This window comes from Nerophis ophidion, linkage group LG09, assembly GCF_033978795.1.
Source record: "Nerophis ophidion isolate RoL-2023_Sa linkage group LG09, RoL_Noph_v1.0, whole genome shotgun sequence".
Classification (NCBI taxonomy): Eukaryota; Metazoa; Chordata; class Actinopteri; order Syngnathiformes; family Syngnathidae; genus Nerophis; species Nerophis ophidion.
In genome coordinates this window covers 12,704,307-12,727,989 of record NC_084619.1, presented here as the reverse complement: position 1 = coordinate 12,727,989, position 23,683 = coordinate 12,704,307, and the positions used below count along the sequence as shown (strand labels likewise).

At 41.0% G+C, this 23,683-nt stretch overlaps 1 protein-coding gene across 3 annotated transcripts in view; it reads left to right on the top strand.

Moving 5' to 3' along the window:
- Positions 1-23,683, top strand: part of hmgcll1 (3-hydroxymethyl-3-methylglutaryl-CoA lyase like 1) — a 69,660-nt gene that overhangs the window by 34,250 nt on the left and 11,727 nt on the right. The gene's annotated exons all lie outside the window — the stretch shown is intronic.

Here is a 23,683-nt window from a genome sequence, read left to right as displayed (position 1 = left end):
AGAACATAAAACGATAAATTCGCAACTTTTGGTCGCTAATAAAAAAGCCTTTCCTGTACCGGAAGTAGCAGACGATGTGCGCGTGACGTCACGGGTTGTGGAGCTCCCCACATCTGAACATTGTTTACGATCATGGCCACCAGCAGCGAGAGCGATTCGGACCAAGAAAGCGATGATTTCCCCATTAATTTGAGCGAGGATGAAAGATTCGTCGATGAGGAAAGTGAGAGTGAAGGATTAGAAGAAAATAAAAGACTATACAGTGGGAGCGATTCAGATGTTATTAGACACATTTACTAGGATAATTCTGGAAAATCCCTTATCTGCTTATTGTGTTAATAGTGTTTTAGTGAGATTATATGGTCGTACCTGTACGTACCTGTACAACCTGAAGGTCGGCCCCGCATTAGAATGCATTAAAAAAACAACAACATACGTCGTCATGTCTTTCATACGGATTGTGAAGAATAGGCAATTTTTTTTATAAAAAAGTGCAGTTCCCCTTTAGGACAGGCCTGAAAAATCTTTTCATTGCTGCTAGAATTTAAATTTTCCTGAGGGAACTCTCCTAAAGGAATCAATAAAGTAATATCTATCCATCCATCCATCTATCTATCTATCTAACTCAGGGGTAGGGAACCTATGGCTCTAGAGCCAGATGTGGCTCTTTTGATGACGGCTTCTGGCTCTCAGATACATCTGAGCTGACATTGCTTAACACGATTAGTAATGAATAATTCCGCTGGTAATCGGTGTTAAAAATAACGTTCAACATATAAAACATTCCTATGCATTTTAATCCATCCTTCCGTTTTCAACCCCACCTGTTCAATAAGTCACATCAATGGTGAGAAGTCCATCCATCTATTCTCTACCGCTTGTCCCTTTTGTGGTTGCGGGGGTTGCTGGAGCCTATCTTAGCTGCATTTGGGTGGAAGGCGGTGTACACCCTGGACAAGTCGCCACCTCATCACAGAGCCAACACAGATAGACAGACGACATTCTCACTCACATTCACACACTAGGGCCAATTAAGTGTTGCGAAAGAAGTATTTTATTTATTATTGGTTAGCTTCAGAATAAAAATGATATAAAATATAAGACTTATACTCTAAAAATGTAGGTCTTACTTAAAAAAATGCATGCATTTAGTCGTACACTTTAAAAAATTTGGCTTTCATGGCTCTCTCAGCCAAAAAGGTTCCTGACCCCTGATCTAATTAATAAGACTATAAATGACCAAAAAATTGTTAAAAATCTTTACCATTTTCAATATCAGTCTATTTCGATTCATAACTATTATCTTCAAATTGACGGAATAATTTATGAGGTGGCAACTTGTCCAGGGTGTACACCGCCTGAGATAGCTGAGATAGGCGCCAGCGCCCCCCGCAATCCCAAAGGGGAATAAGCGGTAGGAAATCAATCAATCAATGAATGTTTACTTATATAGCCCTAAATCACTAGTGTCTCAAAGGGCTGCACAAACCACTACGACATCCTCGGTAGGCCCACATAAGGGCAAGGAAAACTCACACCCAGTGGGACGTCGGTGACAATGATGACTATGAGAACCTTGGAGAGGAGGAAAGCAATGGATGTCGAGCGGGTCTAACATGATACTGTGAAAGTTCAATCTATAATGGATCCAACACAGTCGCGAGAGTCCAGTCCAAAGCGAATCCAACACAGCAGCGAGAGTCCCGTTCACAGCGGAGCCAGCAGGAAACCATCCCAAGCGCAGGCGGATCAGCAGCGCAGAGATGTCCCCAGCCGATACACAGGCGAGCAGTACATGGCCACCGGATCGGACCGGACCCCCTCCACAAGGGAGAGTGGGACATAGGAGAAAAAGAAAAGAAATGGCAGATCAACTGGTCTAAAAAGGGAGTCTATTTAAAGGCTAGAGTATACAAATGAGTTTTAAGGTGAGACTTAAATGCTTCTACTGAGGTGGCATCTCAAAGTTTTACCGGGAGGGCATTCCAGAGTACTGGAGCCCGAAATGAAAACGCTCTATAGCCCGCAGACTTTTTTGGGCTTTGGGAATCACTAATAAGCCGGAGTCCTTTGAACGCAGATTTCTTGCCGGGACATATGGTACAATACAATCGGCAAGATAGGATGGAGCTAGACCGTGTAGTATTTTATACGTAATTAGTAAAACCTTAAAGTCATATCTTAAGTGCACAGGAAGCCAGTGCAGTTGAGCCAGTACAGGCGTAATGTGATCAAACTTTCTTGTTCTTGTCAAAAGTCTAGCAGCCGCATTTTGTACCAACTGTAATCGTTTAATGAGAGACATGGGGAGACCCGAAAATAGTACGTTACAGTAATCGAGACGAGACGTAACAAACGCATGGATAATGATCTCAGCGTCTTTAGTGGACAGAATGGAGCGAATTTTAGCGATATTACGGAGATGAAAGAAGGCCGTTTTAGTAACGCTTTTAATGTGTGCCTCAAAGGAGAGAGTTGGGTCGAAGATAATACCCAGATTCTTTACCGTGTCGCCTTGTTTAATTGTTTGGTTGTCAAATGTTAGAGTTGTATCATTAAATAGAGGTCGGTGTCTAGCAGGACCGATAATCAGCATTGCCGTTTTTTTGGCGTTGAGTTGCAAAAAGTTAGCGGACATCCATTGTTTAATTTCATTAAGACACGCCTCCAGCTGACTACAATCCGGCGTGTTGGTCAGCTTTAGGGGCATGTAGAGTTGGGTGTCATCAGCATAACAGTGAAAGCTAATACCGTATTTGCGTATGATGTCACCTAGCGGCAGCATGTAGATGCTGAAGGTTGCAGGGCCAAGGACCGAACCCTGGGGAACTCCACACGTTACCTTAACGTAGTCCGAGGTCACATTGTTATGGGAGACGCACTGCATCCTATCAGTAAGATAAGAGTTAAACCAAGACAGGGCTAAGTCTGACATGGATGGATGGATGGATGTTAGCAAACGTGGCCAAGAGTTGAGAGACACTCTGTCTAGATTTATTCCTTACAAGTTGGAGTGTGTGTGAGTGAAAAACGCTGAATCCTTTAGTGACTCTTGTCAGTGTGTTTTTTCTTCTTTTTTGTTTGGGGGCGGGGGGGTTATACCAGCAGGTAAATACATTGATTGAACAATACACTGGAAACTTCCAAAGTCCTTAAAAGTCATACAATTTGGAGTTCAACCATGCCTTAATAGTCAATCATAGCTGATATGTCAATGCTAGACATCAGCAAAACTCATGAAACTAACTTTTTCTTTGGCTTTGCATGTATAAAGGAATTGACATTCAAGAACATTTGATATTACTAACAAGTCTACAGGGAGAACTATGTGTCTGATTATACAACCAAACAAAATGATTTGCAACCAAAATAAGATTTATAACACACAAACAAATGGATTTGCAATAAAAAAAAAAATGTTTTGAAACAAAATCCAGCGAGTTTTGTTTGCAAATAATTTGTTTGGTTACAAAAAATGTTTTGGGTTACAAATAATATTTTTGGTTGCATAAAAAACACCTTTCTCTCCATAAAGTACAGGCCAAAAGTAAGGACACACCTTCTCATTCAATGTGTTTTCTTTATTTTCACAACTATTTACTTTGTAGATTGTCATCGAAGGCATCAACACTATGAATGAACACATGTGGAGTTATGTACTGAACAAAAAAAGGTGGAAAAAACTGAAAACATGTTTTATATTCTAGTTTCCTCAAAATAGCCACCCTGTGCTCTGATGATTACTTCTTTGCACACTCTTGGCATTCTCTCAATGAGCTTCAAGGGGTAGTCATGGTGGAGATTTCGAAGAAACCGGAAATATAAAACATGTTTTTTAGTTATTTCACCTTTCTTTGTTAAAGGCCTACTGAAACCCACTAACAACCACGCAGTCTGATAGTTTATACATCAATGATGAAATATTAACATTGCAACACATGTCAATATGCCCTTTTTAGTTTACTAAATTACAATTTTTAAATTTCGTGCGGAGTTTCCTGTTGAAAACGTCGCGGAATGAAGATGCGTGTTTGTGACGTTATTGGTTGGAGGGGACATATTAGCCCAGCACCACTTACGGCTAAAAGTCGTTTCTTTTCATCGCGCAATTATACAGTATTTTGGACATCTGTGTTGCTGAGTCTTTTGCAATTTGTTCAATTAATAATGGAGAAGTCAAAGTAGAAAGATGGAGGTGGGAAGCTTTTAGCCTTTAGCCACACAAACACACAGTGTTTCCTTGTTTAAAATTCCCGGAGGTGAAGCTTTACTATGGATCAGAGCGGTCAAGCGAACATGGATCCCGACTACATGCCTTTCAAATGTCTATTCCTGGTTTTGGGTTTTATCAAATAAATTCCCCCCAAAAATGCGATTATAAGTGCGACTTATACATGTTTTTTTCCTTCTTCATTAAACTCCGGAGCGACTTATACTCCGAAAAATACGGTAAAAATAAAGACAACTTCAGATGATTTTCTTTGTCTCACTTTGGCCAAAAACAGAACAGAAGTACATTTTGAAAATGCACACGTTACAAATAATCCTCTTGACAAAAACACTTGACGTGAGTTGAAAACTCTGAGGAAAAAAATGGCTGTCATGTTTTGTGGTCACGTTCTGTTTGGTTTTGGATTCATTGGGCACTCTTGTTTGTTTTTGTCACCATGACTACCATTTAGTTTTCACCTGTCATGTCACGCACCTGGTTCATTTGAACTCACGCACATGTTTTCAAGCACTATTTGAGCCTGTAGTTGCCAGGCAGTCACCTTCTATCACCTTCAACTCCCCCTCGACACACCCTTGTTATCCATGCCGATGATCCATGTTTCTTTCTCGTTCCAAGTAAGTTTTTCGTTATTCATGCCATAGTGAAAGTTTTTTTTTTTAATGAACATAGTTTTGCCTTAGTGCAAGTTTTTGTTTTCATAGCCAGGTTTTTGTACAACCCTCACGTTTCCAGTGAGGGTTGGACTCCGCCAAGGCTGCCCTTTGTCACCGATTCTGTTCATAACTTTTATGGACAGAATTTCTAGGCGCAGTCAAGGCGTTGAGGGGTTCCGGTTTGGTGGCTGTGGGATTAAGTATCTGCTTTTTGCGGATGATGTGGTCCTGATGGCTTCATCTGGCCGGGATCTTCAGCTCTCACTGGATCGGTTCGCAGCCAAGTGTGAAGCGGCCAGAATGGGAATCAGCACCTCCAAATCTGAGTCCATGGTTCTCTCCCGGAAAAGGGTGGAGTGCCATCTCCGGGTTGGGGAGGAGACCCTGCCCCAAGTGGAAGAGTTCAAGTACCTAGGAGTCTTGTTCACGAGTGGGGGAAGAGTGGATCCTGAGATCGACAGGCGGATCGGTGCAGCGTCTTCACTAATGCGGACGTTGTACCGATCCGTTGTGGTGAAGAAGGAGCTGAGCCGGAAGGCAAAGCTCTCAATTTACCGGTCGATCTACGTTCCCATCCTCACTTATGGTCATGAGCTTTGGGTCATGACCGAAAGGATAAGATCACGGGTACAAGCGGCCGAAATGAGTTTCCTCCGCCGGGTGGCGGGGCTCTCCCTTAGAGATAGGGTGAGAAGCTCTGTCATCCGGGAGGAACTCAAAGTAAAGCCGCTGCTCCTCCACATCGAGAGGAGCCAGATAAGGTGGTTCGGGCATCTGGTCAGGATGCCACCCGAACGCCTCCCTAGGGAGGTGTTTAGGGCACATCCAACCGGTAGGAGGCAAAGGGGAAGACCCAGGACACATTGGGAAGACTATGTCTCCCGGCTGGCCTGGGAACGCCTCGGGATCCCCCGGGAAGAGCTAGACGAAGTGGCTTGGGAGAGGGAAGTACGGGCTTCCCTGCTTAGGCTGCTACCCCCGCGACCCGACCTCGGATAAGCGGAAGAAGATGGATGGATGGATGGATGGATGGGTTTTTGTACCTCCTCTGTGAGTGCCTTTCGTGTCCACCTTTTTTTGAGTGTTAAAATTAAATAATGTTGTCCGATCCAGTCGCTTTGCACCTCGGGAAAACAAAACCCCACCATTGTCCTATCTTGACAATGGCACAGTTTCACTGTGAAAACACAACGAACGTAGTCTTGGTCTCAGTGTTTTTACAAAGCCATTAAACTTCAAGCACTTCCTGTTTAGCATTCTCACGTCGGCAGTTTATTAAAAATGTTTGGAAAAGCAACCGATTGTTCCCACAAACCGCCACATGGGTGAAATCTGCATACTGCCACAACACATTCATGTATCATCATTCAAATATTACAGTTCAAATTAAACATTGTGTCAGTTATCAAAACGACACCATATCTTTGTAATGTGTTTTTTCTTAAATAGAGCCTGTCGGGACATAAGACCTCATTTGAATTTTTCCACCTTCTGTAGCCTTTGTTCCGTGTTTCTTAGACGTTCCATAGAGCCTTTTTAAAGATGATATTCTTTCATTACAGCCACATTTTCTCCACACAGTAGACACACAGGTTTGACTTTTACCTCAGTGAACACGTACTCTGCTTCCCACTTGGCTTGAAACCCCCTGTTCTCGCCGTCCACCCTCCATTTTTGGGGAATGGGGTTACTGAAAGATGACATCTGCCCTGAATGCTGATGAATAATGAAGCCGAGGCCCACTTGCCGCACTGCAGTGAGTTTGCGGGTTCGTGAGTTGCATTGTAGGGAATGTATCATCGGCGCGTGCCAAACAGCAGCAAGCAGCTGTGGCCTAATACTAATTAAATATCATCCCGGGGGCCTAGGGCTGTACGGTATACCAGTATTAGTATAGTACCGCGATACTAATTAATCATATTCGGTACTATACTACCTCTGAAAAGCACCGGTCCACCCCATCATCACCATGTGGTGTCATTGCTGGTTTACGAGCAGGCGAGCATGTTCGGCGGCGCACAATCACAGAGTACTTACAAGCAGACACAGTGAGTAGATAAAAAAGGAAGAACACATGCATTTTGGCTTAAAAACTAATGATAAAGGTTAAACGCTCTCAGGAAGAGATGCTTTAAGACAGTGGTTGTCAAATGGGGGTACGGGTACTCCTGGGGGTACTTGAAGGTATGCCTAGGGGTATGTGAGATTTTTTTAAAATATTCTAAAGATAGCAGGGCTTCACGGTTGCAGAGGGGTTAGTGCGTCTGCCTCACAATACGAAGGTCCTGCAGTCCTGGGTTCAAATCCAGGCTCGGGATCTTTCTGTGTGGAGTTTGCATGTTCTCCCCGTGAATGCGTGGGTTCCCTCCGGGTACTCCGGCTTCCTCCCACTTCCAAAGACATGCACCTGGGGATAGGTTGATTGGCAACACTAAATTGGCCCTAGTGTGTGAATGTGAGTGTGAATGTTGTTTGTTTATCTGTGTTGGCCCTGCGATGAGGTGGCGACTTGTCCAGGGTGTACGCCGCCTTCCGCCCGATTGTAGCTGAAATAGGCGCCAGCGACCCCAAAAGGGAATAAGCGGTAGAAAATGGATAATAATACTTCAACAAAATATGAATGCAAGTTCTTAAACTGTGAAAAAAATACAACAATGCAATATTCAGTGTTGACAGCTAGATTTTTTTGTGGACATGTTACATAAATATTGATGTTAAAGATGTGTTTTTTTGTGAAGAAATATTTAGAAATAAGTTCATGAATCCAGATGGATCTCTATTACAATTCCCAAAGAGGGCACTTTAAGTTGATGATTACTTCTATGTGTAGAAATCTTTATTTATAATTGAAACACTTGTTTATTTTTCAACAAGTTTTTAGTTATTTTTATATCTTTTTTTTCCAAATAGTTCAAGAAAGACCACTACAAAAGAGCACTGTTATACAATTTAATAAATCAGAAACTGATGACATAGTGCTGTATTTTACTTCTTTATCTTTTTTTTTTTCCAACCAAAAATGCTTTGCTCTGATTAGGGGGTACTTGAATTAAAAAAATGTTCACAGGGTGTACATCACTGAAAAAAAGTTGAGAACCACCGGTTTAAGACATGGCTAGCGAGCGAGCGGCTAAAGTCCAGCCGCAGTCGGCAGTGGTTTAGCTACTTCTAAATCACTAATCCTTGCCTCCATGGCGACAAATAAAGTAAGTTTCTTACAAGTATCATCCCTGTAGGATGAGGAATAGCTAAACATGCTTCACTACACACCGTAGCTCACCGGCATCACAATTTAAACAAACGCCATTGGTGGATCTACACCTGACATCCACTGTAATGATACCAAGTACAAGATCGTATCTAGTTGATACTACTATGATTACTTTCATTTTTTTTAATGTTATGTTTATAAACTCAGTAAATATGTCCCTGGACACATGAGGACTTTGACTATGACCAATATATGATCCTGTAACGACTTGGTATCAGATTGATACCCAAACTTGTGGTATCATCCAAAACTAATGAAAAGTATCTAACAACAGAAGAATAAGTGATTATTACATTTTAACAAAAGTGTAAATAAAACATGTTAAAAGAGAAAGTGAGCAGATATTAACAGTAAATGAACAAGTAGATGAATAATCAATTTTCTACCACTTGTCCTTGATAAATTTGCCAACATAATATAAATGGAAAATGACACAATATGTTACTGCAATCTTTGGCAAACTAATTAGGAACCTTTGCTTGTTTACTTACTGCTAAAAGACAAGTTGTCTTGTGTGTTCACTATTTTATTTAAGGACAAATTTACAATAAGAAACATGTTTAATGTACTCCTAAGATTTTTTGATTAAAAAAAAGCCAATAATGCTGTAGAAGTTGCCCTCTAGTGGGTTCCTCGGACCACCACGAGAGCCCGGATTTCAGGGTACAACACTGTTTTTTTTTTCATAAATCGTGCCAGCTTTTTGCTTTCCAGCAAAATGTCTCTTTTCTCAGTCCGTCTCTCTCTCTCTGGCTCCCACTCCAACAACATGTTTCATCCCTGCTGTGTCAGGATGGGGGGGTCGCAGCTTACTGCGGGGTTGTTCTCCAAAGGAAGGTAAACGGACTACTCGGGACATGGCGTTTTGGTAAAAACATGATTTAATTTTAACTACAAAAAGTTGCAAACAAAAAGCGCTCACAGTGGAGGCACAACTTGGGCTAAGGAACAAAACTAACGCATAAACAGACTGAGCATATATAAAAAAAACCTTACTTGGCATGGCATGAAGCAGGAAACTACCTGTATGGCAAGGCAGGAATAAAGTCAGCACGGAGCAAGACAAGATCACAATGACGCCAGGCCGACCAACAGAAAAAGACACGCTTAAGTAACAGGGACACGATTACACAGGTGCGTGTGTCCAAATGAGCAACAGGTGAAACCAATGGGTAGCCATGGAAACAAAACAAGGGAGGGGAAAAAAAAGGAACTTAAAGAGTCCAAATGTCAAAAAGCACCTGGTATTCCTAGGCAGTCTCCCATCCAAGTATTAACCAGGCCAGACACCGCTTAGCTTCATGAACTAACGAGATTGAGGATGCTCAGGGTAGTATGGCCATACAAAACTCATGATCAGACATGACAGAAGAAAACTAAATCAGTTGGCATGGTGACAAGACGAACAAGGAAATGCAAAACAAAACTAAATGTCCAAAAAAACTTAACATAGCATGACCAAAACAAAACATGAACCATAGGCATGACAGGGTGCTGCTAATAAAGGCGACAGGTGATTAGATAACAAGGCCCACCTGGGCTATCTACTCCCCTCTTGCACACCCCGTTCCGCAGCAGGCCCGCAGGCCATGCCCCCTCCACAAATGCAGGTTTTTGTGGTCCCCTTTATTTACAAAAGTATCAAAAAGTATCACAATAATTTTAGTACCAACAACACTAAGGGGGCTATAGATAATTAATTCGCGGGCCGAATCTGACTTGGACACACATATGTCCTAGTGGTTCACTTATGGAACTTATTGCAGTTACCTTATATAGTGGTTGATTTTACATAAAACGTTGGCTAAAAAAATGTACACATTCAATGTTTCATGATGGCAACAGTATGCAACAAAGATGATAAACTTGACAACGTTCACAAATTTCCTAAAGAAGTTGCCCTCTAGTGGGTTCCTCGGACCACCACACACTGCCACGAGAGCCCGGATTTCAGGGTACAACACTGTTTTATTTTTATAAATCGTGCCAGCCTTTTGCTTTCCAGCAAAATGTCTCTTTTCTCAGTCCGTCTTTCTCTCTCTCTCTGGCTCCCACTCCAACTCCAACAACATGTTTCATCCCGGCTGCTGCTAATAAAGGCGAATGGTGATTAGATAACAAGGCCCACCTGGGCCATCTACTCACCTCTCGCACACCCCAATCCGCAAAGGCAATTTTTTGTGGTCCCCTTTATTTACATCCATCCATCCATCCATTTACTACCGCTTATTCCCTTTTGGGGTCGCGGGGGGCGCTGGCGCCTATCCCAGCAAGTATCCAAAAGTACCGAAAAGTATCACAATAATTTTAGTACCAACAACACTAAGGGGGCTATAGATAATTAATTTGCGGCCCGGATCTGACTTGGACACATATGTCCTAGTGGTTAACTTATTGAACTTATTGCAGTTACTTTATATAGTGGTGTATTTTACATAAAACGTTGGCTAAAAAAATTAACACATTCAATATTTCATGATGGCAACAGTATGCAACAAAGACGATAACATTGACAAAATTCACAAATTTCCTAAAGAAGTTGCCCTATAGTGGGTTCCTCGGACCACCACACACTGCCACGAGAGCCCGGATTTCAGGGTACAACACTGTTTTATTTTTATAAATCGTGCCAGCCTTTTGCTTTCCAGCAAAATGTCTCTTTTCTTAGTCCGTCTCTCTCTCTCTCTGGCTCCCACTCCAACTCCAAAAACATGTTTCATCCCGGCTGCTGCTAATAAAGGCGACTGGTGATTAGATAACAAGCCCACCTGGGCCATCTACTCACCTCTCACACACCCCGTTCCGCAGCAGGCCTGCAAGCCATGCCCCCTCCACAAATGCAATTTTTTTTGGTCCCCTTTATTTACAAAAGTATCGAAAAGTACCGAATAGTATCACAATAATTTTAGTACCAACAAAACTAAGGGGGCCATAGATAATTAATTTGCGGCCCGGATCTGACTTGGACACACATATGTCCTAGTGGTTAACTTATTGAACTTATTGCAGTTACCTTATATAGTGGTTAATTTTACATAAAACGTTGGCTAAAAAAATTAACACATTCAAAATTTCATGATGGCAACAGTATGTAACAAAGATGATAAACTTGACAAAGTTCACAAAATCCCTAAAGAAGTTGCCCTCTAGTGGGTTCCTCGGACCACCACACACTGCCACGAGAGCCCGGATTTCAGGGTACAACACTTTTATTTTTATAAATCGTGCCAGCCTTTTGCTTTCCAGCAAAATGTCTCTTTTCTCAGTCCGTCTCACTCTCTCTCTGGCTCCCACTCCAACTCAAACAACATGTTTCATCCCGGCTGCTGCTAATAAGGGCGACTGGTGATTAGATAACAAGCCCACCTGGGCCATCTACTCACCTCTCACACACCCAGTTACGCAACAGGCCCGCAGGCCATGCCCCCTCCACAAATGCAATTTTTTGTGGTCCCCTTTATTTACAAAAGTATCGAAAAGTACCGAATAGTATCACAATAATTTTAGTACCAACAACACTAAGGGGGCCATAGATAATTAATTTGTGGCCAGGATCTGACTTGGACACATATGTCTTAGTGGTTAACTTATTGAACTTATTGCAGTTACCTTATATAGTGGTTGATTTTACATAACACGTTGGCTAAAAAAAATAACACATTCAATATTTCTTGATGGCAACAGTATGCAACAAAGATGATAAACTTGACAAAATTCACAAATTTCCTAAAGTTGTCCTCTAGTGGGTTCCTCGGACCACCACACACTGCCACGAGAGCCCGGATTTGAGGGTACAACACTGTTCTATTTTTATAAATCGTGCCAGCCTTTTGCTTTCCAGCAAAAGGTCTCTTTTATCAGTCCATCTCTCTCTCCCTGGCTCCCACTCCAACTCCAACAACATATTTCATCCCGGCTGCTGCTAATAAGGGCAACAGGTGATTAGATAACAGGCCCACCTGAGCACTCTACTCACCTCTCACACACCCCGTTCCACAGCAGGCCCGCAGGCCATGCCCCCTCCACAAATGCAATTTTTTGTGGTCCCCTTTATTTACAAAAGTATCCAAAAGTACCGAAAAGTATCACAATAATTTTAGTACCAACAACACTGAGGGGGCTATAGATAATTAATTTGCGGCCCGAATCTGACTTGGACACTTATGTCCTAGTGGTTAACTTATTGAACTTATTGCAGTTACCTTATATAGTGGTTGATTTTACATAAAATGTTGGCTAAAAAAATAAACCCATTCAATATTTCATGATGGCAACAGTATGCAACAAAGACGATAAACTTGACAAAATTCACAAATTTCCTAAAGAAGTTGCCCTCTAGTGGGTTCCTCGGACCACCACACACTGCCACGAGAGCCCGGATTTCAGGGTACAACACTGTTTTATTTTTATAAATCGTGCCAGCCTTTTGTTTTCCAGCAAAATGTCTCTTTTCTCAGTCCGTCTCTCTCTCTCTCTCTGGCTCCCACTCCAACTCCAACAACATGTTTCATCCCGGCTGCTGCTAATAAAGGCGAATGGTGATTAGATAACCAGCCCACCTGGGCCATCTACTCACCTCTCGCACACCCCAATCCGCAAATGCAATTTTTTGTGGTCCCCTTTATTTACAAAAGTATCAAAAAGTACCGAAAATATCACAATAATTTTAGTACCAACAACACTAAGGGGGCTATAGATAATTAATTTGCGGCCCGAATCTGACTTGGACACTTATGTCCTAGTGGTTAACTTATTGGACTTATTGCAGTTACCTTATATAGTGGTTGATTTTACATAAAACGTTGGCTAAAAAAATTAACACATTCAATATTTCATGATGGCAACAGTATGCAACAAAGATGATAACCTTGACAAAATTCACAAATTTCCTAAAGAAGTTGCTCTTTAGTGGGTTCCTCGGACCACCACACACTGCCACGAGAGCCCTGATTTCAGGGTACAACACTGTTTTATTTTTATAAATCGTGCCAGCCTTTTGCTTTCCAGCAAAATGTCTCTTTTCTCAGTCCGTCTCTCTCTCTCTGGCTCCCACTCCAACTCCAAAAACATGTTTCATCCCGGCTGCTGCTAATAAAGGCGACTGGTGATTAGATAACAAGGCCCACCTGGGCCATCTACTCACCTCTCGCACACCCCAATCCGCAAATGCAATTTTTTGTGGTCCCCTTTATTTACAAAAGTATCCAAAAGTACCGAAAAGTATCACAATAATAATTTTAGTACCAACAACACTAAGGGGGCTATAGATAATTAATTTGCGGCCCGAATCTGACTTGGACACTTATGTCCTAGTGGTTAACTTATTGGACTTATTGCAGTTACCTTATATAGTGGTTGATTTTACATAAAACGTTGGCTAAAAAAATTAACACATTCAATATTTCATGATGTCAACAGTATGCAACAAAGACGATAAACTTGACAAAATTCACAAATTTCCTAAAGAAGTTGCCCTCTAGTGGGTTCCTCGGACCACCACACACTGCCACGAGAGCCCGGATTTGAGGGTACAACACTGTTTTATTTTTATAAATCGTGCCAGCCTTTTGCTTTCCAGCAAAATGTCTCTTTTCTCAGTCCATCTCTCTCTCCCTGGCTCCCACTCCAACTCCAACAACATATTTCATCCCGGCTGCTGCTAATAAGGGCAACAGGTGATTAGATAACAAGGCCCACCTGGGCCATCTACTCACCTCTCACACACCCCGTTCCACAGCAGGCCCGCAGGCCATGCCCCCTCCACAAATGCAATTTTTTGTGGTCCCCTTTATTTACAAAAGTATCCAAAAGTACCGAAAAGTATCACAATAATTTTAGTACCAACAACACTAAGGGGGCTATAGATAATTAATTTGCGGCCCGAATCTGACTTGGACACTTATGTCCTAGTGGTTCACTTATTGAACTTATTGCAGTTACCTTATATAGTGGTTGATTTTACATAAAATGTTGGCTAAAAAAATAAACCCATTCAATATTTCATGATGGCAACAGTATGCAACAAAGACGATAAACTTGACAAAATTCACAAATTTCCTAAAGAAGTTGCCCTCTAGTGGGTTCCTCGGACCACCACACACTGCCACGAGAGCCTGGATTTGAGGGTACAACACTGTTTTATTTTTTATAAATCGTGCCAGCCTTTTGCTTTCCAGCAAAATGTCTCTTTTCTCAGTCCGTCTCTCTCTCTCTGGCTCCCACTCCAACTCCAACAACATGTTTCATCCCGGCTGCTGCTAATAAAGGCGACAGGTGATTAGATAACAAGCCCACCTGGGCCATCTACTCACCTCTCGCACACCCCAATCCGCAAATGCAATTTTTTGTGGTCCCCTTTATTTACAAAAGTATCAAAAAGTACCGAAAATATCACAATAATTTTAGTACCAACAACACTAAGGGGGCTATAGATAATTAATTTGCGGCCCGGATTTGACTTGGACACACATATGTCCTAGTGGTTCACTTATGGAACTTATAGCAGTTACCTTATATAGTGGTTGATTTTACATAAAACGTTGGCTAAAAAAATTAACACATTCAAAATTTCATGATGGCAACAGTATGCAATAAAGATGATAAACTTGACAAAATTCACAAATTTCCTAAAGAAGTTGCCCTCTGGTGGGTTCCTCGGACCACCACACACTGCCACGAGAGCCGGATTTGAGGGTACAACACTGTTTTATTTTTATAAATCGTGCCAGCCTTTTGCTTTCCAGCAAAATGTCTCTTTTCTCAGTCCGTCTCTCTCTCTCTCTCTCTCTCTCTCTGGCTCCCACTCCAACTCCAACAACATGTTTCATCCCGGCTGCTGCTAATAAGGGCGACAGGTGATTAGATAACCAGCCCACCTGGGCCATCTACTCACCTCTCGCACACCCCAATCCGCAAATGCAATTTTTTGTGGTCCCCTTTATTTATAAAAGTATCAAAAAGTACCGGAAATATCACAATAATTTTAGTACCAACAACACTAAGGGGGCTATAGATAATTAATTTGTGGCCCGGATTTGACTTGGACACACATATGTCCTAGTGGTTAACTTATTGAACTTATTGCAGTTACCTTATATAGTGGTTAATTTCACATAAAACGTTGGCTAAAAAAATTAACACATTCAATATTTCATGATTGCAACAGTGTGCAACAAAGATGATAAACTTGACAAAATTCACAAAGTTCCTCTCAATAGCATGATGTCAAGTGCAGGTGTTCCCAACAATGTGGCGAGCAGGCACAGTAGTACAGTAGACTCCCACAGGCACTATATACAGTAGAATATATACGTGTTAATGGGCGTGTGTTACGACATTTGTAAAAATAAGCACATTTCTCCTGAAGGGATCAGGGAAATAATGCATGACAGTAATGATTATAGTTTGCAACAACGGCACATTTGTGTAGTAATAATATAACTCCCGTGTTGTTGGAACAGTGTAAGTGGACACCCTCTTAACCCAGGCAAAAATGTCTCCTTGATGCGGCACGCAAAAAAGGACGGCGTGGAGCAGCGCTGTGCAAACATGCGTAACCGGCAGAATCAGAACCATATGAAATGTTCTGCACAAGGCCCTGCCTATGTGGCACCGGTGTTCCGCGCGAACAAAGAGGATGACTATGCCAAACTGCGGGATGTTCTGTGCCCGTTCATTTTGGAGTTGTGAGGCCGCAGTTCTCCGAAAGAGCTGTAAAACACACCGCAGCCTTGGCAGGGAGCTGCACGCCGGCTGGAATTATCCAACAGAAGAAGGATCTTTGTTCGCGGATTTTTACCTGGTTTGACTGACAGTTGTGGATGTGTCTGCTTTGCCTTAAAATATACAGTGGAAATTCCGCAGTTTACCGCAATCGGTTCCGTGATGCTGGTCCGCTTCCATTTTGTTCTAATTGACATTAATTGTATTTGAAATGATCCGTTCCAGAGTTAAAAAAAAAAAAAAAAGCCTATTACTTTTATAGTTCTGTATTGTTTAAGTGCGGGACAATAAGCCTCTCCTTATAGTGGACCACAATGTTGACCAGTGGATCATCCTTAAAGGCCTACTGAAACCCACTACTACCGAGCACGCAGTCTGATAGTTTATATATCAATGATAAAATATTAACATTGCAACACATGCCAATACGGCCTTTTTAGTTTACTAAATTACAATTTTAAATTTCCTGCGGAGTTTCTTGTTGAAAACGTCGCGGAATGATGACACGTATGATGACATGTTTGTGACATTGGTTGGAGGGGACATATTAGCACAGCACCACTTACGGCTAAAAGTCATCGCTTTTCATCGCATGATTACACAGTATTTTGGACTCTGTGTTGCTGAATCATTTGCAATTTGTTCAATTAATAATGGAGACTATAAAGAAGAATGCTGTTGGTGGAAAGCAGTGGATTGCAGCTGTCTTTAGCACCGAGACACACCCCGTGTTTCTTTGTTTGTTGTGAAGCTTTAAAGGCCTACTGAAATGAGATTTACTTATTTAAACGGGGATAGCAGGTCCATTCTATGTGTCATACTTGATCATTTCGCGATATTGCCATATTTTTGCTGAAAGGATTTAGTAGAGAACATCGACGATAAAGTTCACAATGGAGAAAAGCCATGCCTCTACCGGAAGTCGCAGACGATGACGTCACATATTGAAGGCTCCTCATATATTCACATTGATTTTAATGGGAGCCTCCAACAAAAACAGCTATTATGACCAAGAAAACGACAATTTCCCCATTAATTTGAGCGAGGATGAAAGATTCGTGTTTGAGGATATTGATACCGATGGACTAGAAATTCATGGAAATCCCTTATCTTTCTATTGTGTTGTTGGTGTTTTAGTGAGTTTAATAGTACCTGATAGTCGGAAGTGTACGTCCACGTCCGGGTGTTGACGCGCAGTGTCTCGGGGAAGTCGACGGCAGCTGTACGGTAGACAGAAGCTCAGCTGATATCCGGTAAGTGGCGACTTTTTACCACAATTTTCTCACCGAAACCTGCTGGTTGACATGTAATCGGGATCCATGTTCGCTCTGATCCATAATAAAGTTTCAACTCCGTGAATTTTTGACAAGGAATCACCGTGTGTTTGTGTGGCTAAATGCTAAAGCTCCCCAACTCCATCTTTCTACTTTGACTTCTCCAATATTAATTAAACAAATTGCAAAAGATTCAGCAACACAGATCTCCAAATTACTGTGTAATTATGCTGTTAAAGCAGACGACTTTTAACTGTGTGTATTTGTGCAACGCTCATATTCATAACAGCCCGTGACATCACACGTACACGTCATCATTATGCGACGTTTTCAAGAAAAAAGTCCCGGGAAATTTAAAATTGCAATTTAGTAAACTAAAAAGGCCGTATTGGCATGTGTTTCAATGTTAATATTTCATCATTGATTTATAAACTATCAGACTGCGTGGTGGGTAATAGTGGGTTTCAGTAGGTCTTTAACACAGAGCGGTCAAGCGAACATGTTTCTCTACGTCAACCAGCCTGTTTTTGGATGGGAAAATTGTGATATATATCTTACCGGAGACATCAGTGGATTATGCGTCCTCCTGCAGTAGCTGTCAAAAAAGGCAGCTGTGAGCTTGGCTCCTCGGCTTCTCTCTGAGACACTGGCGTGTTCACCGCAGCCATCTGACTTTGAGGTATGTCTTTACAATCTCACTAAAACACTATTAAAACAATAAGTACATAAAGGATCTTCCGGAATTATCCTAGTAAATGTGTCTAATTTCATCTAAAATGCTCACACTGCCGCTGCCCGGATCCGTCGCTTTTTATTTTATTTATTTATTTTTTTTCCTAGTCCTTCATTATATGTATCTTTCTGCACAAATCTTTCATCCTCGCTCACATTAATGGGGAAATGGTCGCTTTCTCGGTCTGAATTGCTCTTACTGCTGGTGGCTCACATTATAAACAATGTGAGGATGGGAGGAGCCCTAACACTCGTGACGTCACGCGCACATCGTCTGCTACTTCCGGTAAAGGCAAGGCTTTTTTATTAGCCAACAAAAGTTGCGAACTTTATCGTCGATGTTCTCTACTAAATCCTTTCAGCAAAAATATGGCAATATCACGAAATGATCAAGTATGACACATAGAATGGACCTGCTATCCCCGTTTAAATAAGAACATCTCATTTCAGTAGGCCTTTAAGGACCACAATGGAAACAAACCTTTTGGCTTTTTGTGCCATCCATTTGGTTTTTTAAAGCATTACTTGGATTCAAATCTTTAAGATGTGAATAAAGTTAAAGTACCAATGATTGTCACACACATACTAGATGAGGCAAAATTATTCTCTCCATTTGACCCATCACCCCTGATCACCCCCTGGGAGGTGAGGAGAGCAGTGGGCAGCAGTAGTGCCGTGCCTGGGAATCATTTTTGGTGATTTAACCCCGAATTCCAACCCTTAATGCTGAGTGCCAAGGTCTTCACGACCTACCGATCTCAGGGCGGACACTCTAACCACTAGGCCACTGAGATGAACGTCTCAATAAATCAAAAAATCAATAGTTCAAGTTAAAAAAAAAGTTAAAGTACCAATGATTGTCACACACACACACACACACGCACACACACACACTAGGTGTGTTGAGATTATTCTCTGCATTTGACCCAACAAGTGATATTGGTACCGTGGTACTTCAGTGTTCGTTCTAAAATCTCCGACAGAGACCGAAACGTACGTAAACGTATTTGCATTTGAACCATCCCCTTGTTCCACCCTCTTGGAGGTGAGGGGAGCAGTGAGCATCAGCGGTGGCCACGCCCGGGAATCATTTTGGTGATTTAACCCCCAATTCCAACCCTTGATGCTGAACGCCAAGCAGGGAAGTAATGGGTCCCATTTTTATAGTCTTTGATATGACTCGGCCGGGATTTGAACTCACAACCTACCGATTTCGGGGCGGACACTCTTAACCACCAGACCTGAATTAGCTCAGGCCTACCTTCTCTCGAACTGAGATGAATGTTTATTATTTTCGCTTAGGCCTGATTTACTCAAGGTTTGCGTGTACTGAAACACGTGCAAACTTGATAGCACACGCAAAGCGGATGTACTTATCCTATAGAATAGAATAGAATAGATCATTATTATCATTGTACATTGTAAAATGAAGTTGCAAGCAAACCCATTTTTGTGCAAATTCATAGCTGAAACATAAAAAACATAGGGACATTGGCACAGAGAATTGCTTCTCAAATGAACAAAATAAGGAGGGCAAACATTTTGTCTTCATAAATGTGCAGATTATATGCGAATTATAAGAATGCCTAGAATAGTGGGAGGAGGAAATGCAATCCTAATTATTCAACACACTCAGCATGATTAATCAAGACTAAAACTGCTGTTTTGCCTCCATACTAGTACGTCTTGAAAGGAAAAATAAATTTTCAGTTTCACATAAATGGCTGTGAGAAAGGAGGCGATGAGGCTGCAGCTCCGTCCTACGTATACCAATATTTTGGTGCCGGTACCAAAATGTATTTCGATAATTTTAAATACTTTTCGATACTTTTCATAACTATGAACCGGCATGAGTAACAGAGGTAAAGTCGCCAGGCTGACTACCTGGCAACTGTGGCTTAAATAATACTGTGGTGATTAGTGAAAACAGGTGCGTGACATGGGGACAAGTTGAAAACTAATGGGTTGACATGGAAACAAAGCAAACAAGGATGTGCAAAAACAGAAAACAATAGAGTCTTAAACAAAACAGAACTACGGCGTGGAGCAGTGGGAGAGTGGCCGTGCGCAACCCGGGGGTCCCTGGTTCAAATCCCACCTAGCACCAACCTCGTCACGTCCGTTGTGTCCTGAGCAAGACACTTCACCCTTGCTCCTGATGGGTGCTGGTTGACGCCTTGCATGGCAGCTCCCTCCATCAGTGTGTGAATGTTTGTGTGTGAATGGGTAAATGTGGAAGTAGTGTCAAAGCGCTTTGAGTACCTTGAAGGTAGAAAAGCGCTATACAAGTACAACCCATTTATTATTTATTTATTTAACTAAACAAAACAGGACAAAAACAAAACGCTGATTTATTTTTTCATTTGCTGTGATACATTGTGAAAACAACAATCATAGTTTTTACAGTAAAAAATGTGGTACGGTTTTTCCATTTTCCATATGCTGTAAAAAAAAAAAAAAAAAAAAAAAAAATTGTACTTTTTACGGTAAAATTTTGGCAACTCAGCTGTTAGTTTTAACTTTACAGATTTTTTTTTTTACAGTGTACGTAAAAAAATATATAAGTAATTGCATTTTAATATCTTGAGGCAATTTATGTTGACATATTATTCACAGTTACTTCAGAGGGCAGCCATAACTGCCATGTGGCCCTCAATGGCAGTTATTCCGTAAAAATACTGTAGTAATAATTGCAATCTCGATGATATAAGGGCCGGATTAAAACACATAAAATTGATGCGTTTTGGTGTCTGTTGGCATTATTTTTCTTTTTAATTGGTTTTTAATCTATTTGAAAAAAACTTCTTGCGATATACATTTTTTCTGTCTGGAACATTCCAGGGCACACTCACAGTTTGTGTCAGCATTGTCATGTCTGTTCATGTTTTTGTTTAGTTCTGATCTGTTTTGCTTGTGAATCCATTGTTTCTAGTTTTTGCACTTCCTTGTTTGTCTTATTACTATGCCAATTCATTAGTTTTCACCTTTTTCTCATGTTACGCCCCTGTCCTCATGTCTCACACCTGTTTTCATTATAATCACCACGGTATTATTTAAGCCTGTCTGTTTCTGTTGATCACTCTGGCAACATCACCTCCTTCTCACGTCTACCACCTGCTACGCACCATGCTATGATCCATGTCTCATTCACGTTTCCATGTCAAGTAAGTTTTTGTTTATAGTTCATAGTTAATTGCCTTTGTGCTAGTCTTTTTTCTCCTTAGTCAGTTTTTGTACAGCCATTGTGCGTGCCTTTTGTTTGTTCCTGTTTTTAGTTAGTGTTAAAATAAAGAAACGTCTTTACCTTCACGCTGGTTCCACTCCTTTCGCTTTGCACCTCGGGAAAACAATCCACGTCCAAGTCCTAGTTTGACAAGCATTTCCCTGGGCGCACCTTAAAAAAAAAGTGGGTTACACTGCTTCTAAAATACCCAGAAACATATTACAGTTGTCTGTTACATGTTTCAAAACATAGCAAATAACATGAATGCGGAGGGAAATGAGTGTCTCCATGGTGAAAGTACACAAAAATACAAGGCGTTCTGCATCACTTTGGCACTTGTTTTCTTCCGCACACCATCTTAGTAGAGTAGATTTCACAAAACACACCCTCTAATGGTACACACAATTGTATAGTATGCACACACTGGAAACAATGCTACTTTTGAAAAGAGTAAAAAAATATATAAATAATACAAGTTACAATATTCCTGCTTGTAAAAAGCAAACAAATCTGCCAATGGAACAATTCAAATTTGTCTTGGTAAGATTTCTTGAAATAAGACTTTAAGCTTTAAAAACTTAAAAGTTATTATTAACTATACTTATTAGTATTGTAAAGTTGCGTGTCTTATAACAAAAGTCGTGATGCTCATAAGTAGTATTTTTTCCTTTGAAAAACAATTTTGTAAAAACAAGTTTTTATGTATCTCTGTAAAAGTACTATTCATGGGATTGTGACTTGTAATAAGTTTGTTTAGATATTTTGACTAGAAATTAGTGATATATAGCTGATGAGATTGGGAGTTTTTCCAGTACAAGCTGTTCAGCGCGTGGTATTTGGATCTTAGTAGATCAGGCCCATACTGTATGTCCTCATTTTTCTTTCAAGCTATTGTACACCTTAAATCTTCTGGAGCCCTCTCTGGGGAGGCACCTATTACACTCTGAATATATTTGGTTTCAGTACCATACAACATGTCAAACCGCCACGTCACAGAAAATTCAACTTGCGGTTCTATGGCTATTATCACATTTTTATTTTTTGTTAACATTGTTACTCTTAATTGATGGCATCACAATTTTGAAAAAAAGCCAAAGACAATGCAAACAATTAATTGAGATGCAAGCTGTGAGTCTTGAAAGATGTGCTAACACACATAATAAAGGCTTGAGAAATTATTTTATAATAATTTGCAACTTTGAAATGATTCCTCCTAAAAAATTAGTTGAACTTAAAATCATACACCTTTGATCCTCTGAGGTTGTAGATTTAAGGTGATTTGTAAGTAAGGTTCGATTGGATTAGATATTTTCCCCTCAAAGCTTACTATTATTTAGGAAAGTTATTATTATTTTTTTAAATATGTGTCATGCTTGATATCGTTATTGTCATTAAAGTTATAAAGTGCTTTTATGTCTCGCTGCTGTGGACATATGTGGTCCTTTCCAAGGTTTCTCATAGTCATCATTGTCACGACGTCCCACTGGGTGTGAGTTTTCCTTGCCCTTATGTGGGCCCTACCGAGGATGTCGTAGTGGTAGTGGTTTGTGTTGTGGTTTGTGCAGCCCTTTGAGACACTAGTGATTTAGGGCTTTATAAATGATCATTGATTGATTGATATTTCTCAGTGGTTAACTTATTTTACACATGTTAAAATGTAACTTAAATAGGTTCTAACCCTGGAACAGTTTACTGACGTTTATGTTGTATTTTGAGCTAGGACTGGACCCCAGGATGCAGAGACGGGAGGCGAGGTAGAATCACAAAAAATAGATTGTCTTTAATAAGTACAAAATTAAATCAACTAAAGGTGATGGGGCAGAAGTGCACACCATGGAGATACTAAACAGAAGGAGGACTCTTGGAGGTCAGCAAAAAGTTCCAACAAAAAACTTCTCTCAATTACTGAGGAACTAGGGAGCAAAAACAAGAGGTAAGGAATGATGATAAAAAAAAGAGAGAGCACGCACCGAGTTTAGATTATGCGAGTCAGGGTTGAGCACATGGAGAGCACAGGTGACAATAACCGGCAAGACTGTGATGACCTTATATAGTGCCGGTAGAGATTAGTCGCAGGTGTGCCTCGCTGGAACTAATGGGTAGAGGAGAAACTAACACAAAAGGCAAAGGGGAGAAGACAGGAAAATAACAAAAACACAACTGTTTATATGCTCTGCTATTGGAATTATACAATTGTAAAAGGATGAGGATTTGGAAAAAACAAACAAATCAATGAACCAATCACAACTTGGTTTTTCATGCACAGACAAGTTTTGACATATGTGCTTTACATCATTTTAAAAAGAAAAAATACAAAATGCACACAGTGAAAATATCAATGTTTACGTATATAGCCCTTAATCGCAAATATCTCAATTGGCTGCAAAAGCCAAGACGACATCCTCAGGTCAGATTCCACAATAGGGCAAGAAAACCTCAACCCCAATGGGAACTATGAGAAGCCTGGGAAGGGACCACAGGTGTGGGGACCCCTCCTTGGGTGACCAGTGACCATGCAGCACACAGCACAATTAACAATAACAAAACATGGGGTGGCACTGAGGTTGGATAAAA